This window comes from Ovis canadensis, chromosome 3 (genome assembly GCF_042477335.2).
Source record: "Ovis canadensis isolate MfBH-ARS-UI-01 breed Bighorn chromosome 3, ARS-UI_OviCan_v2, whole genome shotgun sequence".
Taxonomy (NCBI): domain Eukaryota; kingdom Metazoa; phylum Chordata; class Mammalia; order Artiodactyla; family Bovidae; genus Ovis; species Ovis canadensis.
Window position 1 is genome coordinate 49340519 of NC_091247.1, and position 15908 is coordinate 49356426.

The 15908-nt window shown below is 40.9% G+C and overlaps 1 pseudogene; it reads right to left on the bottom strand.

The window, feature by feature from the left end:
• Positions 1-415: 415 nt before the first annotated feature.
• On the bottom strand, positions 416-2942 carry LOC138436251 (heat shock 70 kDa protein 4 pseudogene; annotated as a pseudogene).
• Between the last annotated feature and the right edge of the window lie 12966 nt (positions 2943-15908).

Consider the following 15908-nt stretch of genomic DNA (forward strand, 5'->3'; position numbering starts at 1 on the left):
GGGAGTTGGTGATGGACAGGGAGCCCTGGTGTGCTGTGATTTATGGGTTCGCAAAGAGCCAGACATGACCGAGCGGCTTAACTGAACTGAAATAGAACTTCAGTATGTCCTGAATTCACAATGCTGAAAACTGAATACTAATTTGAATGTTAAACATTTGTAATAATTTCTGTAATTCATTATGATGACAAATTTCAAAATTCACTAGAGAAGTAAAAGTTTTACCTATTTGAAACCTAGTCTGCATGTCATTTTTATGAATTTATCAGACATTACAGATTCATTTGCAAATTGCTCATTCATTTCTTCTCTCCATCCATTACTGGCAGTTTCATAAATCAGTGATGCTTTTCATAGTATATATATATATATACATATAAAATACATATATATATATATATAAAATAGTCTGTTTTAATATAAACAATTGTTGGAATCAATCAATGTCCATTTCAGGAAGCTTCTTGTCTGAATCCAAAGGCACAACTGTGTCTGTACCCTGCTCAGGAGCCTGAGGGCCCGGGTTGTCTCCTTTTCCATCCACTGGTCCATTCTGCTCTGCAATTTTTGCTTCTGTTTTGGAGGTTCCACTTTGGGTTTGGGCTTTGAAATTATAGGGCTGCAGATACTCATCAGCTCTTTAATTTTAGCTTCAATCTCTTTTGCCTTGACAACTGGATCCATGGTCAGACACTGCTTGTTCTGCAGATTCAGCTTGTTATTCATCCACTCCATGGCCTCATTCGTGCTTTTTTCCACTTTTAGCATGTCAGCAGCACCCAAATGATCATACTGGTCCTCCTTGTTTTTGAAAGAGCTGATTACTTTCATATACTGTTGAATTTGTTTCCCTAGATCGTCAAATAATTTTGGTCTTTCTTCAGATTCCTGGAATCGCATCTTAATAGGCTGACCTAGATTTTTTAGTTCAGCCAATTTATCAATGTAAACTTGTTTTGGCTGGTCTTCTCCATCCTCATACAACCAATTTTCAGTACCTTCTAGTTTCAAGGTAAAATTGTTACGGTCATCTTCACTCACAAACTTCTCATATTCACCACTCAGCTTGTCTCTCATTTTGTACACACATTCTTCTACTGCTTTCTTAGCATCATCCCTCTCTTTCTCTAGTTTATCCTGCATGATCATCTTACCCTCATTTTCAATGTATAAGTTGAGCATCTCTCTGTTTATCTGTCATAAGAGTTGATTCTCAATTGGCAGGTCCACAGTATTGCTCTTCACTTTTGCCTTCTTGGCTTGAGGTGGTTGGTCCATCTTTTTGTCTTTTGATCCAGCTTGAGAGGTCTCCATTTCTTCAGACTCCACCCTATTTTCTGCTGGTGTCTGCTGCTGTTGCTCTTCAACATGTGGCTCCTCCTGGTCCAATTGCATCTTCTCTTCCTCCTTTGCATTCTGATCTGTTTCCATCGGTTCCTCATTTTCCTCAAACTTATGCACTTCCACTAGAGATGCCCTGGACACACTGAAAATGCCATGGACATTTACTCAAACCTTGACTTTCGCTTTTGAACTGGAGCCATCAGACTGAGGAGTGACTTTCTGAACTGAGAACTGAGCTATAGCAGGATCTGGATAAGGTAAATCTTGAGGAGAGCTATAATAAGCCTCAAGAGTGAAAGGTTCCTTTCTATAAAATGTGAGTACTTTAGAGAAAGGAGCAGCATGATTTTTCGAAAAGACTTCACAGTCACTTGACCCTTCTTCAGCTGGAGAATTCCATCTCAGAGATATTGGATATGGCACTACATCAGTGATAAAAAATTCTCTGACTTTGAAAGCAGGCGATAAGATTGCACACTGCAATGCACAGCCTCGAGTAACAGCTTCATCGGCATTTAGTGTTGTACTAATTTCTTTACCAAAAAATTTGCTGATCTTCTCTTTCACTGCAGGGATTCGTGTTGCACCACCAACTATCTCCACTGCATAAATATCTTCTTTCTTTAAGTTTGCCTGTTTCAAAACACTACAAAGTGGTGGCTCCACTCTGGCTAAGAGATCATCACACATCTCCAGAAATTTGCCTCTATTCATAGTTCCAGAAACATCAACATCATTCATAAAACATTCGATGCTCAAAGGAAGGTCTGAAGCACTTGCGCTCATCAATTTCTTGAGTTTCTCACACTCCTGAGACAGTTGTAATAATGCACGGATTTTGGACTTTATGTCTAGCTTGTATTTCTTTCCAAATTCTTCACAAAAATGATTTACTTGTACCTCATCAAATTTTCTGCCTCCCAGTGTTGTGTCAAATGCAGTGACCAGAACTTTATGTTTTCCTCTATTAAATGCACATACAGAAACTTGATAAGAAGAATCCCCCATGTCTACAAAAACTACATTTCTTGGTTTCTCTTCTAAGGCAGGAAGATCTTGTTTATAGATTCCATATGCAAGAGCAACTGCAGTAGTTTCATTCATTAATCACAGACAATTGAGACCAGCAGTCTGTGTTGCATCCATCACTGATCGTCTTTCTGCATCAGTATAGAAACAAGGAACCGAAACAACACAGTCCACAACAGGCTTCTTAAGAACACTTTCTGCTGTCTCCTTCAGTTTGGATAAAAGCATGGCAGTCACCTGCTCCGTGGTAAAACTATGTTCCTCCTCCATGTATTTCACCTTTATACCTGTTAGCCCAGTGGGCAACTGCACAATATCATATGCAAGTTTGGATTTTTCTGCCTCCATAAATGGATCAGAGAATGCTCGGCCATGGAATCTTTTAATCCTTGGACTGTGTTCTTTGCATTGGAAATTACCTGGCTTTTAGCTGCTGCTCCAATTGAGCGATTCTTAGGCGTGCAGCAGTCACTGTACTCATTAGCGATCATTTCGATGCCGCCGGCGTGGGCTACAGCGACGCAGCAGCTCTGGTCTATGCCCAGATGGTAGGTGCTGAAAAAGGGCATCAAAGGGCAGACACAGTGAAACCATACTCACAGAAAACTAGTCAATCTAATCACACTAGGACCACAGCCTTGTCTAACTCAATGAAACCAAGCCATGCCTGCGGGGCAACTCAAGATGGGTGGGTCATGGTGGAGAGGTCTGACAGAATGTGGTCCACTGGAGAAGGGAATGGCAAGCCACTTCAGTATTCTTGCCTTGAGAACCCCATGAACAGTATGAAATGGCAAAATGATAGGATACCAAAAGAGGAACTCCCCAGGTCATTAGGTGCCCAATATACTACTGGAGATCAGTAGAGAAATAATGCTAAAGCTGAAGCTCCAGTACTTTGGCCACCTCATGCGAAGAGTTGACTCATTGGAAAAGACTCTGATGCTGGGAGGGGTTGGGGGCAGGAGGAGAAGGGGACAACAGTGGATGAGATGGCTGGATGGCATCACGGACTAGATGGACATGTGTCTGAGTGAACTCCAGGAGATGGTGATGGACAGGGAGGCCTGGCGTGCTGCGATTCATGGGGTCGCAAAGAGTCCGACACGACTGAGCGACTGAACTGAACTGAACTGAACTGATGCCCATCACCGACGTGGCGCCGGCTACAGCTCAGGCTCCAGCCCAAGTCCCGCCAGCAAGACAAGACACGGACCCCGGCGGGGATGGTGCGCAGAAAGCTGGCCGCGCGGGATGGGGGGACCTGGGATAGTGGGGGACGTGCGAAGATCCACGCGAGTGCCTAGGGTCTTGGAAAGAGGGCCGTGCTGAGGGCACTGCTCAGGCCGGCTCCGGCTCAGCGGCCGCACAGTAGGCGCCGGTATTTCCATAGTCTTTTAAGATAACTATTCTTTGTGCTTTTTGATCTTTGTACCACATAAGTCTATTAAAAGTTCAAAAAATAAAATTTAAATATAAATAAATTTTAAAATAAAATAATGAGTATTAGCTGTTTCCTGGCTTCCCTCATAGCTCAGTTGAGAAAGAATCCACCTGCAATGCAGAGACCCCATATTTGACCCCTGGGTCAGGAAGATCCCTTGGAGAAGGGATAGGCTACCCACTTCAGTAGTCTTGGGCTTCCCTGTGGCACAGCTGGTAAAGACCCTGCCTGCAATGTGGGAAACCTAGGTTCAATTCCTGGGTTGGGAAGATCACCTGGAGAAGGGAAAGTCTACCCACTCCAGTATTCTTGCCTGGAGAATTCTGTTTTCTTATGGGACTAAGATTATTCTAATTTTCATTTATCTTTTAATTAAAATAAAGCTATTATTTTAAAATTTTATGGAAAGTATTAACTTTTTCTTAATGTTATTGATGCATCTAGAATGACACCACACAAATTGTTTAACTGGAGAAAATTTTTCTTAAAATTTAAACTATTAATATATATATTAACAGACAATTCAAAAATATTTTAAACGTAAAGACCTCAGTATGCTTATTCTATGTAAACAATAAAATATTACCAATATGTTATCAATTGCATTCCTCTTTCTTAAACCCCAAAGTAGATACTCCTGAAATTATTTATTTTTATATTTTCACTCCTAAATATTCATTGTTTAGTTTTATTATATATTTATACAACATGGAGAATTACTACTCAAAGGTGTTCTAAACTAAATGTCACAATCTGGGGTTTTTTAGAGCATCTGGGTAATACTAATTTGAAATCTAAACTTACCTTGCAGACCCTGTCTCCTGTTTCTCTAATGGTCATTAAAATTCAAGACACATTTTAGGGTCTGGTTTTTATTTTGGTTTCTGCTTTCTATTTTCTTTAGTTTTCTTTCCTTTTATTTTTGCTCTGAACTATATGGATTTCAATTTATTAGGCTAGAAATTAATTAGTTGTTTATAACACCTAGTTTAGAACGTTGACTTTCACTTCATGGTACTTTTATTCACTGCAATCTATCTTTGAAGCAGAAAGGCAACCCCCCTTTCCCCAACTCTCAGCCTTCAGGGAAAGTCAGTCAGAGAATTAGAAAAGTCTAGTTAATGCCATGGCTATAAGAAAGGTCTGGTGCAGATTCAGTGAATGACACAGCAAAAAGTGGAGAGCCAATTGCTTTACACAGCATCTATACTGGAAAATACCTCCCTTTTGTAGATAAGCAATGGCACAGAAGTGGAGCTCAGTTCAGTTAGTTGCTAAGTAGTGTCAGACTCTGCAACCCCATGAACTGCAGCACTTCAGGCTTACCTATCCATAGCCAACTCCTGGAGCTTACTCAAACTCATGTCCATCGAGTTCGTATTGCCATCCAACCATCTCACTCTTTTTTGTCCCCTTCTCCTGCCTTCAATTTTTCCTAGCATCGGGATCTATGCAAACGAGTTAGTTCTTCAAGCCAGGTGGCCAAAGTATTGGCGTTTCAGTTTCAGCATTAGTCCTTCCAATGAAAATTCAGGATTGATTTCCTTTAGGATGGACTGGTTTGATCCCCTTGCCATCCAAGGGACTCTCAAGAGTCTTCTCCAACACCACAGTTCAAAAGCATCAATACTTTGGTGCTCAGCTTTCTTTATAGTCCAACTCTCACATCCATACATAACTACTGGAAAAAACATAGCTTTGACTAGATGGACCTTTGTTGGTAAACTAATATCTCTGCTGTTTAATATGTCATCTAGGTCGTAATAGCTTTTCTTCCAAGGAGCAAGTGTCTTGTGATTTCATGACTGCAGTTACCATCTGCAATGATTTTGGGAGCCCCCCAAAATACAGTCTTTCACTGGTTCCATTGTTTCCCCATTTATTTGCCATGAAGAGATGAGACCAGATGCCATGATCTTAGTTTTCTAAATATTGAGTTTTAAATCAATGTTCTCACTCTCCTCTTTCACTATTATCAAGAAGCTCTTTAATTAATCTTCACTTTCTGCCATAAGGCTGGTGTCATCTGCATATCTGAGGTTATTGATATTTCTCCTGGCAATTTTGATTCCAGCTTGTGTTTCATCCAGCCCCCATTTTACAAGACATACTCTGCATATAAGTTACATAAACAAGGTGACAGTATGTAGCCTTGATGTACTCATTTCCCTGTTTGTAATCAGTGGAGCTCAGTGGAGGGCAAAGATGTGTATGGAGGTTCCAGTTAGCATGACCTTAACTAAATTGAATGGCTTCATCAGTGCAGAAGAAATTTATCTTGGGATGAAAAATTGTCTTGCCTACTTCAGTGTTTGATTTCCTCAGTAGAAAAGTTAAAGTGGCATAGGAATATCAGGGTCTTATTTTTTCTAATCATATATTCAGTGGTTTAAGTTTAAGTGAAGTCGCTCGGTCATGTCCAACTCTTTGTGACCCCGTGGACTGGAGCCTACAAGGTTCCTCCGTCCATGGGATTCTCCAGGCATGAATACTGCAGTGGGCTGCCATTTCCTTCTCCAGGGGTTCTTCAGGACCCAGGGATCGAACCCAGGTCTCCTGCATTGGAGGCAGGCGCTTTAACCTCTGAGCTACCAGGGAGGCCAGTGGAGAGCTAGTAAATTAAAGCTGGATAGGAGAAAATAGATAAAATATAAAGCCAGCTGTGTTTAAACATTTTAATATAATAGTGTGAATCAATTTTCAGGATACATCATTATCATTCAGTTCAGTTCAGTTCAGTTCCGTCCAGTCACTCAGTCGTGTCTGACTCTTTGCGACCCCATGAATCGCACCAGGCCAAGCCTCCCTGTCCATCACCAACTCCCAGAGTTCACTCAAACTCACATCCATCGAGTTGGTGATGCCATCCAGCCATCTCATCCTCTGTCATCCTCTTTCCCTCCTGCCCCCAATCCCTCCCAGCATTAGAGTCTTTTCCAATGAGTCAACTCTTCCATGAGGTGGCCAAAGTACCGGAGTTTCAGCTTTAGCATCATTCCTTCCAAAGAACACCCAGGGCTGATCTCCTTTAAAATGGACAGATTGGATCTCCTTGCAGTCCAAGGGACTCTCAAGAGTCTTAAAAAATTGATATAATTTAAGGTCATATTTAAAAATCTGCATCAAAATAGATATATGTGCATTGCTTTATTTAAAAAAAAAAAAGGATTAAGCATAAAAAAAGATCATTATCAAAACTGAGTTTCCTGAAAGCATTTTTTGATGTAACTTTTCAGTTATCACATAAGTATTACTCTGTAAGAATTTTAGGAACTATCAGTTCAGTTCAATTGCTCAGTCATGTCTGACTCTTTGCGACATCGTGAATTGCAGCACTCCAGGCCTCTCTGTCCATCACCAACTCTTGGAGTTCACTACATCCATCAAGTCAGTGATGCCATCCAGTCATCTGATCCTCTGTCGTCCCCTTCTCTGCCTGCCCCCAATCCCTCCCAGCATCAGAGTCTTTTCCAATGAGTCAACTCTTCGCATGAGGTGGCCAAAGTGCTGGAGTTTCAGCTTTAGCATCATTCCTTCCAAAGAAATCCCAGGGCTGATCTCCTTCAGAATGGACTGGTTGGATCTCCTTGCAGTCCAAGGGACTCTTAAGAGTCTTCTCCAACACCACACTTCAAAAACATCAATTCTTTGGTGCTCAGCTTTCTTCACAGTCCAACTCTCACATCCATACATGACCACTGGAAAAACCATAGCCTTGACTAGACGGACCTTTGTTGGCAAAGTAATGTCTCTGCTTTTCAATATGCTATGTAGGTTGGTCATAACTTTCCTTCCAAGGAGCAAGCATCTTAATTTCAGGGCTGAAGTCACCATTTTCAGTGATTTTGGAGCCCCCCCCCCCCCAAAATAAAGTCTGACTCTGTTTCCACAAGTTCCCCATCTTTTTCCCATGAAGTGATGGGACCGGATGCCATGATCATCATTTTCTGAATGTTGAGCTTTAAGTCAACTTTTTCACTCTCCACTTTCACTTTCATCAAGACTCTTTTTAGTTCCTCTTCACTTTCTGACATATGTGTGTCATCTGCATATCTGAGGCTATTGATATTTCTGCATATCTGAGGTTATTGTTATTTCTCCCAGCAATCTTGATTCCAGCTTGTGTTTCTTCCAGCCCAGCATTTCTCATGATGTACTCTGCATAGAAGTTAAATAAGCAGGGTGACAATATACAGCCTTGACGTAATCCTTTTCCTATTTGGAAGCAGTCTGTTGTTCCAGGTCTAGTTTTAACTGTTGCTTCTTGACCTGCATATAGATTTCTCAAGAGGCAAGTCAGGTGGTCTGGTATTCCCATCTCTTGAAGATTCTCCACAGTTTATTGTGGTCCCCCCAGTCAAAGGCTTTGGCATAGTCAATAAAGCAGAAATAGATGTTTTCCTGGAACTCTCTTGCCTTTTCCATGATCCAGCAGATGTTGGCAATTTGATCTCTGGTTCCTCTGCCTTTTCTAAAATCAGCTTGAACATCTAGAAGTTCATGATTCACGTATTGCTGAAGCCTGGCTTGGAAAATTTTGAACATGAGTTTACTAGCGTGTGAGATGAGTGTAACTGTGCAGTAGTTTGAGCATTATTTGGCATTGCCTTTCTTTGGTATGTCTTTAGGAACTATAGATGTCTGTAATAATAAAATAATCACCATTCTGTGGTAACTGCTGTTAATTTCATACATACATGTATTTATATAAAATTTAAATGTATATTCAGAAAAAACATTTATTGCTCTGACTTCACATTTTGCCAGCTTTACTTATATCAGACGAATGTGGAACTAAATTTAGGAAATAGCTTTTTGAGGCCTTGGATGTAAATGGAAGAATCTTCATCTAACAGCTAGGTCATATTAAAAATATGGAAAAGCAAAAATAAAGAAAAAAAATCCCTATTATTTACTCTACAAGAATAGGATTTAATAGACTAAAACCTGAGGTAGCACTGGAAAAAGAAAATAAACAATCTTGGGATAATCTGCAGTCTTAGAATGACAGACAAAGAAAACATTGCCTGTGGCAAGGAATTACTAAAGGACTTTAGGGCAGTGGTTTCTAATACTCAGTTTCAGGTTGTTTCTTATGGTACATTCAATCCTTGTTATCTCAGCGCCACTAATAAATAATTCATTCAACATGTATTTATTGATCATCAATGATATACTCAACTTGTATTAGCTATAAAATGATAAGCAAAAGTACATGAAAGCCCTGCTTTCATGGTTTCATTCTAATATGAGACTGACATTAACCATAGTATTATTCAAACAAACAATAAACCCCAGCAATATTGCAAAGTGGTGGTGATTTAGTTGCTAAATCATGTCTGACTCTTGGGACCCCATGGACTGTAGCCCGCCAGGCTCCTCTGTCTATGGGATTTTCCAGGCAAGAATACTGGAGTGTATTGCCATTTCCTTCTCCAGGGGATCTTCCCGACCATGAAAGCGAACCCAGTAATCGAAGTCCTGCATTGCACGTAGATTCTTTACCAACTGAGCTACGAGGAAAACCCTATATTGTAATGGGAAGACAGAATAGCTCTGAGACCATGTGACAGACGATTTGATCTATAGTGAATTAGCACACTAAAATGGACCAGAATGGGTGAATTTAACTCAGATGACCATTATATCTACTACTGTGGGCAGGAATCCCTTAGAAGAAACAGAGCAGCCATCATGGCCAACAAAAGAGTTCAAAATGCAGTACTTGGATGCAATTTATTAAACGACAGAATGATCTCTGTTCATTTCCAAGGCAAACCATTCAATATCACGGAAATCCAAGTCTAGGCCCCAAACAGTAGTGCTGAAGAAGCTGACGTTGAACGGTTCTATGAAGACCTACAAGACAGAGGATGAGATGGCTGGATGGCATCACTGACTCGATGGATGTGAATCTGAATGAACTTCAGGAGTTGGTGATGGACAGGAAGGCCTCGCGTGCTGGGATTCATGGGGTCATAAAGAGTCAGACACGACTGAGTGACTGAACTGAACTGAACAAGACCTTTTAGAATTAACACCCAAAAAAAGATTTCCTTTTCATTTTAGGGGACTGGAATGCAAAAGTAGGAAGTCAAGAAACACCTGGAGTAACAGGCAAATTTGGCCTTGGACTACAGAATGAAGCAAGGCAAAGGCTAATAGAATTTTGCAAAGAGAACACACTGGTCATAGCAAACACCCTCTTCCAACAACACAAGAGAATACTCTACACATGGACATCACCAGATGGTCAACACCGAAATCACATTGATTATATTCTTTGCAGCCAAAGATGGAGAAGCTCTTTACAGTCAGCAAAAACAAGACCATGAGATGACTGTGGCTCAGATCATGAGCTCCTTATTGTCAATACAGACTTCAATTGAAGAAAGTGGGGAAAACCACTAGACCATTCAGGTATGACCTAAATCAATACCTTATGCTTATACAATGGAAGTGAGAAATAGATTTAAGGGACTAGATCTGATACACAGAGTGCCTGATGAACTATGGATGGAGGTTCATGACATTCTACACGAAGACAGGGATCAAGACCAACCCCATTGAAAAGAAATGCAAAAAGCAAAATGGCTGTCTGAGAAGGCCTAACAAATAGCTGTGAAAAGAAGAGAAGAGAAAAGCAAAGCAGAAAAGAAAAGATACAAGCATCTGAATGCAGAGTTCCAAAGAATAGCAAGAAGAGATGAGAAAGCTTTCCTCAGCAATCAATGCAAAGAAATAGAGGAAAAGAACAGAATGAAAAAGACTAGATATCTCTTCAAGAAAATTAGAGATATCAAGAGAACATTTCATGCAAAGATGGGCTCGATAAAGGACACAAATGGTATGGACCTAAGAGAAGAAGACATTAACAAGAGGTGACAAGAATACACAGAAGAATTGTACCAAAAAGATCTTCATGACCAAGTTAATCATGGTGGTGTGGTCACTCACCTAGAGCCAGACATCCTGGAATGTGAAGTTAAGTGGGCCTTAGAAAGCATCACTATGAACAAAGTTAGTAGAGGTAAAGGAATTCCAGTGGAGCTGTTTCAAGTCCTGAAAGATGATGCTGTGAAAGTGGTGCACTCAATATGCCAAAAAAATTGGAAAACTCAGCAGTGGCCACAGGACTGGAAAAGGTCAGTTTTCATTCCAATCATAAAGAAAGGCAATGCCAAAGAATACTAAAACTACTGCACAATTGCACTCATCTCACACGCTAGTAAATTAATGCTCAAAATTCTCCAAGCCAGTCTTCAGCAATACATGAAGTGTGAACTTCCAGATGTTCAAGCAGGTTTTAGAAAAGGCAGAGGAACCAGAGATCAAATTGCCAACATCCGCTGGATCATCGAGAAAGCAATAGAGTTCCAGAAAAACATCTATTTCTGCTTTATTGACTATGCCAAAGTCTTTGAATGTGTGGATCAAAATAAACTGTGGAGAATTCTTCAAGAGATGCGAATACCAGACCACTTGACTTGCCTCTTTAAAAACCTATATGCAGGTCAAGAAGCAGCAGGTAGAAGTACACCTGGAACAACAGACTATTTCCAAATAGGAAAATATGACAAGGCTGTATATTGTCACCCTGCTTATTTAACTTTTATGCAGAGTACATAATGAGAACGCTGGGCTGGAAGAAGCACAAGCTGGAATCATGATTGCCAGGAGAAATATCAGTAACCTCAGATATGCAGATGACACCACCCTTATGTCAGAAATTGAAGAGGAACTAAAAAGCCTCTTGATGAAAGTGAAAGAGGAGAGTGAAAAAGTTGGCTTAAAGCTCAACATTCAGAAAATGAAGATCATGGCATCCGGTCCCATCACTTCATGGGAAATAGATGGGGAAACAGTGGAAACAGCATTAGACTTTACCACACAATTGCACTCATCTCACATGCTAGTAAAGTAATGCTCAAAATTCTACAAGCCAGGCTTCAGCAATACGTGAACCGTGAACTTCCAGATGTTCAAGCTGTTTTTAGAAAAGGCAGAGGAACCAGAGATCAAATTGCCGAAATCTGCTGGATCATGGAAAAAGCAAGAGAGTTCCAGAAAAATATCTATTTCTGCTCTATTGACTATGCCAAAGCCTTTGACTGTATGGAACACAATCAACTGTGGAAAATTCTGAGAGAGATGGGAATACCAGACCACCTGACCTGCTTCTTGAGAAGTCGGTGTGCAGGTCAGGAAGCAACAATTAGAACTGAACATAGAACAACAGACTAGTTCCAAATAGGAAAAGGAGTACGTCAAGGCTGTATATTGTCACCCTGTATATTTAACTTATATGCAGATTACATCATGAGAAACGCTGGTCTGGAAGAAGCACAAGCTGGAATCAGGATTGCCGGGAGAAATATCAATAACCTCAGATATGCAGATGACACCACCCTTATGGCAGAAAGTGAAGAGGAGCTAAAAAGCCTCTTGATGAAAGTGAAAGAGGAGAGCGAAAAAGTTGGCTTAAATCTCAACATTCAGAAAATGAAGATCAGGGCATCCGGTCCCATCACATCATGGGAAATAGATGGAGAAACAGTGGAAACAATGTCAGACTTTATTTTTCTGGGCTCCAAAATCACTGCAGATGGTGACTGCAGCCATGAAATTAAAAGACGCTTACTCCTTGGAAGAAAAGTTATGATCAACCTGGATAGTATATTCAAAAGCAGAGACATTACTTTGCTGACTAAAGTCTGTCTAGTCAAGGCTATGGTTTTTCCAGTAGTCATGTATGGATGTGAGAGTTGGACTGTGAAGAAGGCTTAGTGCCGAAGAATTGATGATTTTGAATTGTGGTGTTGGAGAAGACTCTTGAGAATCCCCTGGACTGCAAGGAGATCCAACCAGTCCATTATGAAGGAGATCAACCCTGGGATTTCTTTGGAAGGAATGATGCTCAAGCTGAAGCTCCAGTACTTTGACCACCTCATGTGAAGACTTGACTCAGTGGTGCTGGGAAAACTGGTCAACCACTTGTAAAAGAATGAAACTAGATCACTTTCTAACACCGCACACAAAAATAAACTCAAAATGGATTAAAGATCTAAATGTAAGATCAGAAACTATAAAACTCCTAGAGGAGAACATAGGCAAAACACTCTCAGACATAAATCACAGCAGGATCCTCTATGATCCACCTCCCAGAATTCTGGAAATAAAAGCAAAAATAAACAAATGGGATCTAATTAAAATTAAAAGCTTCTGCACAACAAAGGAAACTATAAGCAAGGTGAAAAGACAGCCATCTGAATGGGAGAAAATAATAGCAAATGAAGCAACTGACAAACAACTAATCTCAAAAATATACAAGCAACTTCTGCAGCTCAACTCCAGAAAAATAAACGACCCAATCAAAAAATGGGCCAAAGAACTAAATAGACATTTCTCCAAAGAAGACATACGGATGGCTAACAAACACATGAAAAGATGCTCAACATCACTCATTATTAGAGAAATGCAAATCAAAACCACAATGAGGTACCACTTCACACCAGTCAGAATGGCTGCGATCCAAAAATCTGCAAGCAATAAATGCTGGAGAGGGTGTGGAGAAAAGGGAACCCTCCTACACTGTTGGTGGGAATGCAAACTAGTACAGCCACTATGGAGAACAGTGTGGAGATTCCTTAAAAAATTGCAAATAGAACTACCTTATGACCCAGCAATCCCACTTCTGGGCATACACACCGAGGAAACCAGAATTGAAAGAGACACATGTACCCCAATGTTCATCGCAGCACTGTTTATAATAGCCAGGACATGGAAACAACCTAGATGTCCATCAGCAGATGAATGGATAAGAAAGCTGTGGTACATATACACAATGGAGTATTACTCAGCTGTTAAAAAGAATTCATTTGAATCAGTTCTGATGAGATGGATGAAACTGGAGCCGATTATACAGAGTGAAGTAAGCCAGAAAGAAAAACACCAATACAGTATACTAACACATATATATGGAATTTAGGAAGATGGCAATGATGACCCTGTATGCAAGACAGGGAAAGAGACACAGATGTGTATAATGGACTTTTGGACTCAGAGGGAGAGGGAGAGGGTGGGATGATTTGGGAGAATGACATTCTAACATGTATACTATCATGTGAATTGAATCGCCAGTCTATGTCTGACGCAGGATGCAGCATGCTTGGGGCTGGTGCATGGGGATGACCCAGAAAGATGTTCTGGGGAGGGAGGTGGGAGGGGGGTTCATGTTTGGGAATGCATGTAAGAATTAAAGATTTTAAAATTTAAAAAATAAAAAACTAAAAATTAAAAAAAAAAAAAAAAAAAAAAAAAGACTCTGATGCTGGGAGGGATTGGGGGCAGAAGGAGACGGGATGATCATGGATTAGATGGCTGGATGGGATCACTGACTCGATGGACGTGAGTCTGAGTGAACTCTGGGAAAAGGTGATGGATAGGGAGGCCTGGCGTGCTGCGATTCATGGGGTCACAAACAGTCGGACACTACTGAGCAACTGAACTGAATTGAACTGAAAATCACTGCAGATGGTGACTGCAGCCATGAAATTAAAAGACACTTAATCCTTGGAAGGAAAGTTATGACTAACCTAGATAGCATACAGAGACATTACTTAGCCAACAAATGTCCATCTACTCAAGGCTATGATTTTTCCAGTGGTCATGTATGGGTTTGAGAGTTGGACTATGAAGAAGGCTGAGCACCAAAGAATTGATCCTTTTGAACTGTGTTGTTGGAGAAGACTCTTGAGAGTCCCTTGGACTCTAAGGAGATGCAAATAGTCCATTCTAAAGATCAGCCCTGATTGTTCTTTGGAAGTACTGATGCTAAGGCTGAAACTCACGTACTTTGGCCACCTCATGCGAAGAGTTGACTCCTTGGAAAAGACCTTGAATCTGGGAGGGATTGGGGGCAGGAGGAAAAGGGATTGACAGAGGGTGACATGGCTGGATGACATCACCAACTCAATGGTCGTGAGTTTGAGTCAACTCCGGGTAATGATGATGGACAGGGAGGCCTGGCGTGCTGTGATTCATGGTTTCCCAAAGAGTCAGACACAATTGAGTGACTGAACCGAAGTGAAGTATTAGTTTTGAAGAAGAAGAATGAAGTCCGGTTTTTCAGACAAATGTGGTGTAATGTAGGGGAAATACAGGGTATCTTGTAAAGTGGGTAGTAACAAGCTGTATGGCAATTGTTAGGACTGTCACTTGCTATGTCAGTAGAGCAGGTTGTGGATTCTGTCTGTCGTAAGATCTTCTCCCCACTGAGCACACTAAAAGTTCAGTTTAGTCGCTAAGTCGTGCCGGACTCTTTGCGACCCCACGAATCGCAGCATGACAGGCCTCGCTGTCCATCACCAACTCCTGAAGTTCACTCAGACTCACCTCCATCGAGTCAGCGATGCCATCCAGCCATCTCATCCTCTGTCGTCCCCTTCTCCTCCTGCCCCCAATCCCTCCCAGCATCAGAGTCTTTTCCAATGAGTCAACTCTTCACATGAGGTAGCCAAAGTACTAGAGTTTCAGCTTTAGCATCATTCCTTCCAAAGAAATCCCAGGGCTGATCTCCTTCAGAATGGACTGGTTGGATCTCCTTGCAGTCCAAGGGACTCTCAAGAGTCTTCTCCAACACCACAGTTCAAACGCATCAATTCTTCGGCCCTCAGCCTTCTTCACAGTCCAACACTCACATCCATAGATGACCACTGGTAAAACCATAGCCTTGACTAGATGGATCTTATTTAGCAAAGTAATGTATCTGCTTTTGAATATGCTATCTAGGTTGGTCATAACTTTTAGTCTGTCTTTATCTCTGTTTTTTGCTCTGATAGAATGCAGGTGAATAATGGAGCTATGAGAGAAGATAGGGTGCCTTTCCTTATCAACCCACTCGACTTTCCTTTGGTGCTCCATCGTACTCAATTCATCCTTCCTATTTTCTTTTGAAAATATTTCTTTAAATTTCAGAGAGGTGGAAGGACTTTTTTAATTTCCAGGGATGATATAAACTCCATTTTATATTGATTGAGTTATTTCAAAATGAAATTTATATATCCAAGGAAGTCAAGTGTCTTGTCCCAGA